Here is a 14,307-nt window from a genome sequence, read left to right on the forward strand (position 1 = left end):
TCACAAAGTCCGGGGAATTTGCCCTGAACAATGTGGGGGCACCTTGGCTAGTGCCAGGGTGCCCACACACTAATAAACTTTGCACCTAACCTTTGCCAGGTAAAGGTTAGACATATAGGTGACCTATAAGTTACTTAAGTGCAGTGAAAAATGGCTGTGAAATAATGTGTGCATTATTTCACTCAGGCTGCAGTGGCAGGCCTGTGTAAGAATTGTCAGAGCTCCCTATGGGTGGCAAAAGAAATGCTGCAGCCCATAGGGATCTCCTGGAACCCCAATACCCTGGGTAACTCAGTACCATATACTAGGGAATTATAAGGGTGTTCCAGTAAGCCAATGTAAATTGGTAAAATTGGTCACTAGCCTGTTAGTGACAATTTGAAAGAAATGAGAGAGCATAACCACTGAGGTTCTGGTTAGCAGAGCCTCAGTGAGACAGTTAGGCATCACACAGGGAACACATACATATAGGCCACAAACTTATGAGCACTGGGGTCCTGACTAGCAGGGTCCCAGTGACACATAACAAACATACTGAAAACATAGGGTTTTCACTATGAGCACTGGGCCCTGGCTAGCAGGATCCCAGTGAGACAGTGAAAACACCCTGACATACACTCACAAACAGGCCAAAAGTGGGGGTAACAAGGCTAGAAAGAGGCTACTTTCTCACACATGTTAAAATTATTTCTACTAATTTAGAAGTCATAAGTTTCCGAGGATGGGCATCAGGATGAATATAGACGTTAATAAGCAAAAGAGGTCTCCCTATCATTTTATGCCACTTTGGCAGTTTTATTACCAAAAAATCAGCATTTTCCTCTTTTAGTTGTATCCTGGACATTTTTAGCCTTGCTGTTATAAATGTCGTCAAACCCCTCTTCGGACGACCAAACTTTTTCACCTTTTCACCTTACATGTCTGGGAGAAAAAGCCCAGATAACCATTGTAGGAAAGTACCATCTTGCCTGGCATGTTACCCCCATTTTTCACTGTATATATGTTGTTTTAGTTGTATGTGTCAATGGGACCCTGTTCTCCAGGGCCCCAGTGCTCATAAGTGTGCCTGAATGTGTACCTGTGTAGTGACTAACTGTCTCACTGAGGCTCTGCTAATCAGAACCTCAGTGGTTATGCTCTCTCATTTCTTTCAAATTGTCACTAACAGGCTAGTGACCAATTTTACCAATTTACATTGGCTTACTGGAACACCCTAATAATTCCCTAGTATATGGTACTGAGGTACCCAGGGTATTGGGGTTCCAGGAGATCCCTATGGGCTGCAGCATTTCTTTTGCCACCCATAGGGAGCTCTGACAATTCTTACACAGGCCTGCCACTGCAGCCTGAGTGAAATAACGTCCACGTTATTTCACAGCCATTTTACACTGCACTTAAGTAACTTATAAGTCACCTATATGTCTAACCTTTACCTGGTAAAGGTTAGGTGCAAAGTTACTTAGTGTGAGGGCACCCTGGCACTAGCCAAGGTGCCCCCACATTGTTCAGAGCCAATTCCCTGAACTTTGTGAGTGCGGGGACACCATTACACGCGTGCACTACATATAGGTCACTACCTATATGTAGCTTCACAATGGTAACTCCGAATATGGCCATGTATCATGTCTAAGATCATGGAATTGCCCCCTCTATGCCATCCTGGCATTGTTGGTACAATTCCATGATCCCAGTGGTCTGTAGCACAGACCCTGGTACTGCCAAACTGCCTTTTCTGGGGTTTCACTGCAGCTGCTGCTGCTGCCAACCCCTCAGACAGGTTTCTGCCCCCCTGGGGTCAAGCCAGGCTTGTCCCAGGACGGCAGAACAAAGGACTTCCTCTGAGAGAGGGTGTTACACCCTCTCCCTTTGGAAAATGGTGTGAAGGCAGGGGAGGAGTAGCCTCCCCCAGCCTCTGGAAATGCTTCCTTGGGCACAGATGTGCCCAATTCTGCATAAGCCAGTCTACACCGGTTCAGGGACCCCTTAGCCCCTGCTCTGGCGCGAAACTGGACAGAGGAAAGGGGAGTGACCACTCCCCTGACCTGCACCTCCCCTGGGAGGTGTCCAGAGCTCCTCCAGTGTGCTCCAGACCTCTGCCATCTTGGAAACAGAGGTGCTGCTGGCACACTGGACTGCTCTGAGTGGCCAGTGCCACCAGGTGACGTCAGAGACTCCTTCTGATAGGCTCCTTCAGGTGTTAGTAGCCTAGCCTCTCTCCTAGGTAGCCAAACCCTCTTTTCTGGCTATTTAGGGTCTCTGTCTATGGGGAAACTTTAGATAACGAATGCAAGAGCTCATCAGAGTTCCTCTGCATCTCTCTCTTCACCTTCTGCCAAGGAATCGACTGCTGTCCGCGCTGGAAGCCTGCAAAACTGCAACATAGTAGCAAAGACGACTACTGCAACTCTGTAACGCTGATCCTGCCGCCTTCTCAACTGTTTTCCTGGTGGTGCATGCTGTGGGGGTAGTCTGCCTCCTCTCTGCACTAGAAGCTCTGAAGAAATCTCCCGTGGGTCGACGGAATCTTCCCCCTGCTACCGCAGGCACCAAAGAACTGCATTACCGGTCCCTTGGGTCTCCTCTCAGCACAACGAGCGAGGTCCCTTGAATCCAACAACTCTGTCCAAGTGACTCCCACAGACCAGTGACTCTTCAGTCCAAGTTTGGTGGAGGTAAGTCCTTGCCTCCCCACGCCAGACTGCATTGTTGGAAACCGGTTCTTTTGCAAATACTCCAGCTCCCGTGCACTTCCAGCGGAAATCCTTTGTGCACAGCCAAGCCTGGATCCACGGCACTCCAACCTGCATTGCACGACTTTCTAAGTTGGTCTCCGGCGACGTGGGACCCCTTTGTGCAAGTTCGGCGAGCACCGTTTCACACATCCTTGTAGTGCCTGTTTCTGGCACTTCTCCGGGTGCTACCTGCTGATAAGAGGAATCCTTGTCTTGCACGACGTCCCTTCTATCTTCTGGTCCAATGTGCGACCTCCTGGTCCCTCCTGGGCCACAGCAGCATCCAAAAACGCTAACCGCACGATTTGCAGCTAGCAAGGCTTGTTGGCGTTCTTTTGGCGGGAAAATACTTTTGCACAACTCTCCACTGCAAGAGGGATCCGTCTACTAAAGGGGAAGTCTCTAGCCCTTTTCGTTCCTGCAGAAACCGCAGCTTCTTCTGTCCAGTAGAAGCTTCTTTGCACCCACAGCTGGCATTTCCTGGGCATTTGCCCATCTCCGACTTGCTTGTGACTTTTGGACTTGGTCCCCTTGTTCCACAGGTACCCTAGATTGGAAATCCACAGTTGTTGCATTGTTGGTTTGTGTCTTTCCTGCATTATTCCTCTATCACGACTTCTTTGTCTTTTGGGGAACTTCAGTGCACTTTGCACTCACTTTTCAGGGTCTTGGGAGGGCTATTTTTCTAACTCTCACTATTTTCTAATAGTCCCAGCGACCCTCTACAAGGTCACATAGGTTTGGGGTCCATTCGTGGTTCACATTCCACTTTTGGAGTATATGGTTTGTGATGCCCCTATCCCTATGTGTCCCCATTGCATCCTATTGTAACTATACATTGTTTTCACTGTTTTCTAAGACTATACTGCATATTTTTGGTATTGTGTACATATAACTTGTGTATATTTGCTATCCTCATACTGAGGGTACACTCTAAGATACTTTGGCATATTGTCATAAAAATAAAGTACCTTTATTTATAGTATAACTGTGTATTGTGTTTCCTTATGATATTGTGCAAGTGACACTTGTGGTACTGTAGTAGCTTCACACGTCTCCTAGTTCAGCCTAAGCTGCTCTGCTAAGCTACCATTATCTATCAGCCTAAGCTGCTAGACACCCTATACACTAATAAGGGATACCTGGGCCTGGTGCAAGGTGTAAGTACCCCTTGGTACTCACTACAAGCCAGTCCAGGCTCCTACATTGGTTGTGCAGCGGTGGGATAAGTGCTTTGAGACTACTTACCACACTTGTCATTGTACTTTTCATAACCGAAAAATATACAAAAACAAGTTCAGTGTGTGTACACAGTGCTAAAAAGTTTTGCATTTCCTCTTTTCACTCTTTTCTAAGTGCTGAAAAGTACATCTAAACTTTCTAAAAAGTTCTGAAAACTTTTTTCTCTTTTTCTATCACTTTAACTCTCTCTAAAAATGTCTGACACAGGCCAAAATGTTGACCTGTCTAAGATTGCATATGATCACCTTAGCTGGAAAGGAGCAAGGAGTCTCTGCATAGAGAGAGGTTTGAGTGTAGGGAAGAATCCTTCCTTGGAATTGTTACTTAACATGCTTAGAGAAAAAGATAAGGCTAAAAGTGCCCCATCTGTTGAAAAAGTAGCTATTGGTTCCCAATCTGATCCAGGGACTCCCCCAGGTAAAGGTTCAGGAAAGAAACTTCTTAGCCTTCCCATTACAAGGCAGTCTAGCATAGTTGGTACTGCGGTGGAGTCACATCATACAGATGATGTGCTCTCACATTACACTGTCAGCCAAGCTGTTAGGGTGCCCTCTGTAAGGGACAGATCTCCTTCTGTCCATTCTCACCATATTTCTGTGTCTAGGAATGTCCCTCCCACCCACCCTCATGACAGAATGTTAGAAAGGGAGCTCAATAGATTGAGAGTGGAACAAACCAGACTGAAGCTTAAAAAGCAACAGCTGGATTTTGATAGACAGTCTTTTGAACTGGAGAAAGAAAGACAGAAGTTGGGTTTAGATACCCATGGTGGCAGCAGCAGTATTCCCCATAGTCATCCTGTAAAAGAGCATGATTCCAGGAATCTGCACAAGATAGTTCCCCCTTATAAGGAGGGCATTAACAAGTGGTTTGCTGCACTTGAGAGGGCCTGTGTTGTACAGAATGTCCCTCAAAGGCAGTGGGCTGCTATCCTATGGCTATCATTTAGTGGAAAAGGTAGGGATAGGCTCCATACTGTGAAAGAAAGTGATGCCCATAATTTCCATGTTCTTAAGAATGCACTCCTGGATGGTTATGGCTTAACCACTGAACAATACAGGATAAAGTTCAGAGAGACCAAAAAGGAGTCTTCACAAGACTGGGTTGATTTTGTTGACCATTCAGTGAAGGCCTTGGAGGGGTGGTTACATGGCAGTAAAGTTACTGATTATGACAGCCTGTATAACTTGATACTGAGAGAGCATATTCTTAATAATTGTGTGTCTGATTTGTTGCACCAGTACTTGGTGGACTCTGATCTGACCTCTCCCCAAGAATTGGGAAAGAAGGCAGACAAATGGGTCAGAACAAGGGTGAACAGAAAAGTTCATACAGGGGGTGACAAAGATGGCAACAAAAAGAAGGATGGTAAGTCTTCTGACAAGGGTGGGGACAAATCTAAAAATGAGTCTTCATCAGGCCCACAAAAACACTCTGGTGGGGGTGGTGGGCCCAAATCCTCTTCAAATCAGAACAAGGAAAAGAAACCATGGTGCTATTTATGTAAAATAAAAGGCCATTGGACAACAGATCCCAGTTGTCCAAAGAAAAGCACCAAGCCTCCTACCACTACAACCACTACTGCTACACCTAGTGTCCCTACTAATAGCAATGGTGGTGGGAGCATACCTACTAATAGCCAATCCAAGGGAGTAGCTGGGCTCACTATTGGTAACTTAGTTGGGGTTGGTCTTGTTAGGGAGACCACAGAGGCTGTGTTAGTCTCTGAGGGGGCTATTGATTTAGCCACCTTAGTTGCTTGTCCCCTTAATATGGATAAGTACAAGCAGCTACCCCTAAAAAATGGTGTTGAGGTTCAGGCCTACAGGGACACTGGTGCCAGTGTGACTATGGTCATAGAGAATCTGGTCCACCCTGAACAACACCTACTTGGTCACCAGTACCAAGTAACCGATGCTCACAACAACACACTTAGCCACCCCATGGCTGTTGTAAATCTCAACTGAGGGGGGGGGGGTTACTGGTCCAAAGAAAGTTGTGGTAGCCACAGATTTACCTGTAGACTGTCTACTAGGAAATGATTTGGAGACATCAGCTTGGTCAGATGTGGAGTTGGAGGCCCATGCAGCAATGCTGGGCATCCCAGGGCATATTTTTGCTTTAACCAGGGCTCAGGCCAAAAAGCAAAAAGGACAGGGAAGCTTGGATCCTGGAACAATGGACCAAGTGCTCCCTAAAGCTAGGGCTAGTAGAAGCAAACCACTTCCTACTATCCCTCCCTCTACAGTGGATTCTACTTCTGAGGAAGAAGAATTCCCTCCCTGTGCAGAACCTACACCAGAGGAGCTTGAAGCAGACACTGCTGAGGTTTTGGGTGAAGGGGGGCCTGCCAGAGAGGAGCTGAGTGTGGCACAACAAACCTGTCCCACATTAGAGGGTCTGAGACAGCAAGCTGTCAAACAGGCTAATGGGGATGTCAGTGACTCTCACAGAGTTTACTGGGAGGACAACCTCTTGTACACTGAGGCAAGGGATCCTAAACCTGGAGCTGCCAGGAGATTAGTGATTCCTCAGGAGTACAGAAAGTTCCTCCTAACACTGGCTCACGACATTCCCCTAGCTGGGCATCTGGGACAAATGAAAACTTGGGACAGGCTTGTTCCCTTGTTTCATTGGCCTAGGATGTCTGAGGACACAAAAGAATTTTGTAAGTCCTGTGAAACCTGTCAAGCCAGTGGTAAGACAGGTGGCACCCCAAAGGCACCCCTTATTCCACTGCCTGTGGTTGGGATTCCCTTTGAAAGGGTAGGGGTTGACATAGTTGGCCCCCTTGACCCTCCTACTGCTTCAGGCAATAGGTTTATCTTGGTGGTAGTGGACCATGCCACAAGATATCCTGAAGCAATTCCTTTAAGGACATCTACAGCACCTGCAGTGGCAAAAGCCCTCTTGGGAATATTTTCCAGGGTGGGCTTCCCAAAGGAAGTAGTATCAGACAGGGGAAGCAATTTCATGTCTGCATACTTAAAGGCCATGTGGAAGGAGTGTGGTGTGACTTATAAGTTCACTACACCCTATCATCCACAAACTAATGGACTGGTGGAGAGATTTAACAAAACTCTCAAAGGCATGATTATGGGTCTCCCTGAAAAACTCCGCAGGAGATGGGATATCCTTCTACCATGCCTCCTTTTTGCCTAGAGGGAGGTACCCCAGAAAGGAGTGGGCTTCAGCCCCTTTGAACTTCTTTTTGGACACCCTGTTAGGGGTCTACTCACACTTGTTAAGGAGGGTTGGGAACAACCTTTAAAAGCTCCAAAACAAGATATTGTGGACTATGTACTTGGCCTCAGATCAAGGATGGCTGAGTATATGAAAAAGGCCAGTAAAAACCTTCAGGCCAGCCAAGAGTTCCAGAAGCAATGGCATGATCAGAAGGCTGTTTTGGTTCACTACCAACCAGGGCAGAAAGTGTGGGTCTTGGAGCCTGTGGCCCCAAGAGCACTCCAAGATAAATGGAGTGGACCCCACACAATTGTTGAAAAAAAGGGTGAAGTCACCTACTTGGTTGACTTAGGAACTGCCAGGAGTCCCCTTAGGGTGCTCCATGTCAACCGCCTGAAACCCTACTATGACAGGGCTGATCTCACCCTGCTCATGGCAACTGATGAGGGACAGGAAGAAGACAGTGATCCTCTACCTGATCTCTTCTCTTCCACAGAACAAGATGCTCTTGTGGAAGGTGCAGTTTTGGCTGATTGTCTTACTGCTGAGCAGAAAGACCATTGCATAAATCTCCTAGATCAATTCTCTGAACTCTTCTCTACTGTGCCAGGTACCACTTCTTGGTGTGAGCACACTATAGATACTGCAGACAGCTTGCCTGTCAAAAGTAAGATCTATAGGCAGCCTGACCATGTCAGGGACTGCATAAAGCAAGAGGTGCAGAAAATGTTAGAACTAGGAGTGGTTGAGCACTCTGAAAGTCCATGGGCTTCTCCTGTGGTACTTGTACCAAAACCCCATTCCAAAGATGGAAAGAAGGAATTGCGGTTTTGTGTGGACTACAGAGGTCTCAACTTGGTAACCAAAACTGATGCTCACCCTATACCCAGGGCAGATGAGCTCATAGATACACTGGCATCTGCCAAGTATCTAAGCACTTTTGATTTGACTGCAGGGTATTGGCAGATCAAATTATCAGAAGATGCTAAACCTAAAACTGCATTTTCAACCATTGGAGGACATTACCAGTTCACTGTAATGCCTTTTGGATTGAAAAATGCACCTGCCACTTTTCAGAGGTTGGTGAACACAGTCCTGCAAGGGCTGGAAGCTTTCAGTGCAGCATATTTGGACGATATAGCTGTCTTTAGCTCCAGCTGGGATGATCACCTGGTCCACCTATGGAAAGTTTTGGAGGCCCTGCAAAAGGCAGGCCTCACTATCAAGGCTTCAAAGTGCCAGATAGGGCAGGGTAAGGTGGTTTATCTGGGACACCTTGTTGGTGGGGAACAGATTGCACCACTTCAGGGGAAAATCCAAACAATTATTGATTGGGTTCCCCCTACTACACAGACTCAGGTGAGAGCCTTCCTAGGCCTCACTGGGTATTACAGGAGGTTCATAAAGAACTATGGCTCCATTGCAGCCCCTCTTAATGACCTCACTTCCAAGAAAATGCCTAAAAAGGTATTATGGACAGCAAACTGTCAGAAAGCTTTTGAGGAGCTAAAGCAGGCCATGTGCTCTGCACCTGTCCTGAAAAGCCCTTGTTACTCTAAAAAATTTCATGTCCAAACTGATGCATCTGAATTAGGAGTAGGGGCAGTCCTATCACAACTTAATTCTGAGGGCCAGGATCAACCTGTTGCTTTTATTAGTAGGAGGTTGACCCCTAGAGAAAAGCGTTGGTCTGCCATAGAGAGGGAGGCCTTTGCTGTGGTCTGGGCACTGAAGAAGTTGAGGCCATACCTGTTTGGCACTCACTTCATTGTTCAGACAGACCACAAACCTCTACTTTGGCTAAAACAAATGAAAGTTGAAAATCCAAAATTGTTGAGGTGGTCCATATCCCTACAGGGAATGGACTATACAGTGGAACATAGACCTGGGAGTAGCCACTCCAATGCAGATGGACTCTCCAGATATTTCCACTTAGACAATGAAGACTCATCAGGTCATGGCTAGTCTTATTGTCCTTCCTTTTGGGGGGGGGTTGTGTAGGAAAGTACCATCTTGCGTGGCATGTTACCCCCATTTTTCACTGTATATATGTTGTTTTAGTTGTATGTGTCACTGGGACCCTGTTCTCCAGGGCCCCAGTGCTCATAAGTGTGCCTGAATGTGTTACCTGTGTAGTGACTAACTGTCTCACTGAGGCTCTGCTAATCAGAACCTCAGTGGTTATGCTCTCTCATTTCTTTCAAATTGTCACTAACAGGCTAGTGACCAATTTTACCAATTTACATTGGCTTACTGGAACACCCTTATAATTCCCTAGTATATGGTACTGAGGTACCCAGGGTATTGGGGTTCCAGGAGATCCCTATGGGCTGCAGCATTTCTTTTGCCACCCATAGGGAGCTCTGACAATTCTTACACAGGCCTGCCACTGCAGCCTGAGTGAAATAATGCACACATTATTTCACAGCCATTTACACTGCACTTAAGTAACTTATAAGTCACCTATATGTCTAACCTTTACCTGGTAAAGGTTAGGTGCAAAGTTACTTAGTGTGAGGGCACCCTAGCACTAGCCAAGGGGCCCCCACATTGTTCAGGGCCAATTCCCCGGACTTTGTGAGTGCGGGGACACCATTACACACGTGCACTACATATAGGTCACTACCTATATGTAGCTTCACAATGGTAACGCCGAATATGGTCATGTAACATGTCTATGATCATGGAATTGCCCCCTCTATGCCATCCTGGCATAGTTGGCACAATCCCATGATCCCAGTGGTCTGTAGCACAGACCCTGGTACTGCCAAACTGCCTTTTCAGGGATTTCACTGCAGCTGCTGCTGCTGCCAACCCCTCAGACAGGTTTCTGCCCCCCTGGTGTCAAGCCAGGCTTGTCCCAGGATGGCAGAACAAAGGACTTCCTCTGAGAGAGGGTGTTACACCCTCTCCCTTTGGAAAATGGTGTGAAGGCAGGGGAGGAGTAGCCTCCCCCAGCCTCTGGAAATGCTTTCATGGGCACATTTGGTGCCCATTTCTGCATAAACCAGTCTACACCGGTTCAGGGACCCCTTAGCCCTGCTCTGGAGCGAAACTGGACAAAGGAAAGGGGAGTGACTACTCCCCTGACCTGCACCTCCCCTGGGAGGTGTCCAGAGCTCCTCCAGTGTGCTCCAGACCTCTGCCATCTTGGAAACAGAGGTGCTGCTGGCACACTGGACTGCTCTGAGTGGCCAGTGCCACCAGGTGACGTCAGAGACTCCTTCTGATAGGCTCCTTCAGGTGTTGCTAGCCTATCCTCTCTCCTAGGTACCCAAACCCTCTTTTCTGGCTATTTAGGGTCTCTGTCTCTGGGGAAACTTTAGATAACGAATGTAAGAGCTCATCAGAGTTCCTCTGCATCTCTCTCTTCACCTTCTGCCAAGGAATCGACTGCTGACCGCGCTGGAAGCCTGCAAAACTGCACCAAAGAAGCAAAGACGACTACTGCAACTCTGTAACGCTGATCCTGCCGCCTTCTCGACTGTTTTCCTGATGGTGCATGCTGTGGGGGTAGTCTTCCTCCTCTCTGCACTAGAAGCTCCGAAGAAATCTCCCGTGGGTCGACGGAATCTTCCCCCTGCTACCGCAGGCACCAAAAAGCTGCATTACTGGTCCCTTGGGTCTCCTCTCAGAACAACGAGCGAGGTCCCTTGAATCCAGCAGCTCTGTCCAAGTGACTCCCACAGTCCAGTGACTCTTCAGTCCATGTTTGGTGGAGGTAAGTCCTTGCCTCCCCACGCCAGACTGTATTGTTGGAAACCACGTCTTTTGCAACTACTCCGGCTTCTGTGCACTTCTGGTGGAAATCCTTTGTGCACAGCCAAGCCTGGGTCCACGGCACTCTAACCTACATTGCACGACTTTCTAAGTTGGTCTCCGGTGACGTGGGACTCCTTTGTGCAACTTTGGTGAGCACCGTTTCATGCATCCTTGTAGTGCCTGTTTCTGGCACTTCTCCGGGTGCTACCTGCTGCTAAGAGGGCTTCTTGTCTTGCTCGACGTCCCCTCTCTCTCTTCTGATGCAATTTGCGACATCCTGGTCCCTCCTGAGCTATAGCAGCATCCAAAAACGTTTACAGCATTATTTGCAGCTAGCAAGGCTTGTTGGCGGTCTTTCGGCGGGAAAATACTTTCGCACAACTCTCCACGGCAAGAGAGATCCGTCCACCAAAGGGGAAGTCTCTAGCCCTTTTCGTTCCTGCATAAACCTCAGCTTCTTCTGTCCAGTAGAAGCTTCTTTGCACCCACAGCTGGCATTTCCTGGGCATCTGCCCATCTCCGACTTGCTTGTGACTTTTGGACTTGGTCCCCTTGTTCCACAGGTACCCTAGATTGGAAATCCATCATTGTTGCATTGCTGGTTTGTGTCTTTCCTGCATTATTCCCCTATCACGACTTCTTTGTCCTTTGGGGAACTTCAGTGCACTTTGCACTCACTTTTCAGGGTCTTGGGGTGGGCTATTTTTCTAACCCTCACTATTTTCTAACAGTCCCAGCGACCCTCTACAAGGTCACATAGGTTTGGGGTCCATTCGTGGTTCACATTCCACTTTTGGAGTATATGGTTTGTGTTGCCCCTATCCCTATGTGTCCCCATTGCATCCTATTGTAACTATACATTGTTTGCACTGTTTTCTAAGACTATACTGCATATTTTTGGTATTGTGTACATATAACTTGTGTATAATTGCTATCCTCATACTGAGGGTACTCACTGAGATACTTTGGCATATTGTCATAAAAATTAAGTACCTTTATTTTTTAGTATATCTGTGTATTGTGTATATCTGTGTAGTGTGTTTTCTTATGATATTGTGCAAGTGACACTAGTGGTACTGTAGGAGCTTCACTTGTCTCCTAGTTCAGCCTAAGCTGCTCTGCTAAGCTTCCATTATCTATCAGCCTATGCTGCTAGACACCCTATACACTAATAAGGGATAACTGGGCCTGGTGCAAGGTGCAAGTACCCCTTGGTACTTACTACAAGCCAGTCCAGCCTCCTACAATTTTCACTCCACATTTGACATACTGGCACCCCCATGTAAGTCCCTATTATATGGTACACATGTACCCAGGGCATTGGGGTGCCAGGGGATCCCTATGGGCTGCAGCATGTATTATGCCACCCATAGGGAGACCATGCACCCTTTCACTACCAAGTCAATGCACCAGGTCACTGTAAGCGACCCCTATGGCAGGCCCTCCTAGCCCAGAGGGCATGGTGCAGGTAACTGTGTGTGAGGGCACCCCTGCACTAGCAGAGGTGCCCCCACAAACTCCAGCTCCACTTTCCTGGACTTCGTGAGTGCGGGATGCCATTTTATGCATGTACTGGACATAGGTCACTATCTATGTCTAGCTACATAATGGTAACTCTGAACATAGGCATGTTTGGTATCAAACATGTTGGAATCATACACCAATACTGTTGCCAGTATTGGAAGTATGATTCCATGCACTCTGGGGACTCCTTAGAGGACTCCCAGCATTGCTACCACCAGTCTTCCAGGGTTTTCCAGGCAGTCCCAGCTGTTGCCACCCCTCAGACAGGTTCTGCCCTCCTGCTGCTTGAACAGCTCAAGCCCAGGAAGGCAGAACAAATTATTTCCTTTGCAAGAGTCTCCTCTGGGTTTTGTAATTCTCTTATTTTCTTCTTAGTGGCTGTTTTGGTGAAATTCCAGTGCTTTCCTGGTCGCTGGGGGTGTTGTTGTACTTACCTTTGCACTTTCCTGGTACCCTGAGCTCCCCTCTACACACTCCACTTACCTAGGTGGGGGTCTGACATTTGCATTCCATGTTTTTAGTATAGGGTTTGTGCTCCCCCTAGGGTCACTATTCTCTGTTGTGTTTTACACTATTTTGCACTGTTTTCTAACTGTTTTTATGCCTAATTCTGAATACTAGTGTACATAACATGTGTGTTACTTTCCTCCTGAGGGAGTATTGCCTCTATAGTATTTTTGGTGTTGTCTTACCATAATAAATTACCTTTATTTTTGTAACACTGAGTGGTTCCTTTCATGTGTGTTGGTGTTGTGTGAATATAGTGGTATTGCATGAGCTTTGCATGTCTCCTTGATAAGCCTTGGCTAATCATCCACAGCTACCTCTAGAGAGCCTGGCTTCTAGACACTGACTACACTAATAAGGGGATATCTAGACCTGGAATAAGGTGTAAGTACCATAGGTACCCACCACAAACCAGGCCACCTTCCTACAGTGGGGCATTGTTTTTTTATTTTTTATTTTCAAAAAGGAAATCCGTCTTTGAGGTTTTGTTTGTGAAACAAAATTGCAACTTTACCACATAGCTCCTTCATGTTTAACGGAGACAACAACATTATAATGCATTGGCAGTGACCACCTTGATGGCATTTACTGTCAGTGCTTAAAATGTCCAGAAATATTTAAAAATGTGGCCGTTGGGACCTTCCCGGGGGAGATGGCTTGATTTACTCAGTCGCCCTGGTGGAGGACAGCCCTACTGCAAAATTTAAATTAGGCCCCTAAACTTTTTTAAATACATGTTATGGTGTCAAAGCTATTTGTACCCCGGAACAGTCCTATTACACCACAGATGTTGCCTTTACTCCTCCGGTCACCCTTTAAGGTGTAAAAGGGCAAGTGTACATTTGAGAACGACCATGAGCAGCAGGCCCTTTATCGATAACTCCGGCCATTAAACAGAATTACATACCTGGTGAAATTCAGAATACTGTTGAAGACTGGTGGTGTCCAGCCCCCCAGTGCCCTGAGGTATCTAGTTTTGCGATCACTTTTTCACACCTGTTCAACAGGAGCTGTTGAGTGACTTTTGGTTTCAGCATCTATATTTCCTAGTTAGGTTGTAGACTTCACTTTACAAGTATCAAATCTAAACTAAAGCAAACACAATAATTCCCCAGAAGCACAAAGCTATGCTTGGCTGGCAGCTTGCAATAGACATGGAGACAGGGAGGTCATAGCAGAATGTGATTAACCTGGTTTCTAACCTATTGTTGAGAGATATCCTTGAGTGATACCATAGACCTTGGTACCAACCTCACTCATTCCACCCATAGTGTTAACTTAGAATCATGACCTTCCTTATATGATAGAGCAGAACACTGATCTGCACATGCGTCTTACGCCAGATCTGCAGGAT

At 46.9% G+C, this 14,307-nt stretch overlaps 1 long non-coding RNA gene across 1 annotated transcript in view; it reads right to left on the reverse strand.

The window, feature by feature from the left end:
- LOC138279159 (uncharacterized) overlaps window positions 1–14,307 on the reverse strand; it is a 331,260-nt gene that overhangs the window by 185,307 nt on the left and 131,646 nt on the right. The gene's annotated exons all lie outside the window — the stretch shown is intronic.

The sequence above is a fragment of the Pleurodeles waltl genome, unplaced genomic scaffold (assembly GCF_031143425.1).
Source record: "Pleurodeles waltl isolate 20211129_DDA unplaced genomic scaffold, aPleWal1.hap1.20221129 scaffold_68, whole genome shotgun sequence".
Taxonomy (NCBI): Eukaryota; Metazoa; Chordata; class Amphibia; order Caudata; family Salamandridae; genus Pleurodeles; species Pleurodeles waltl.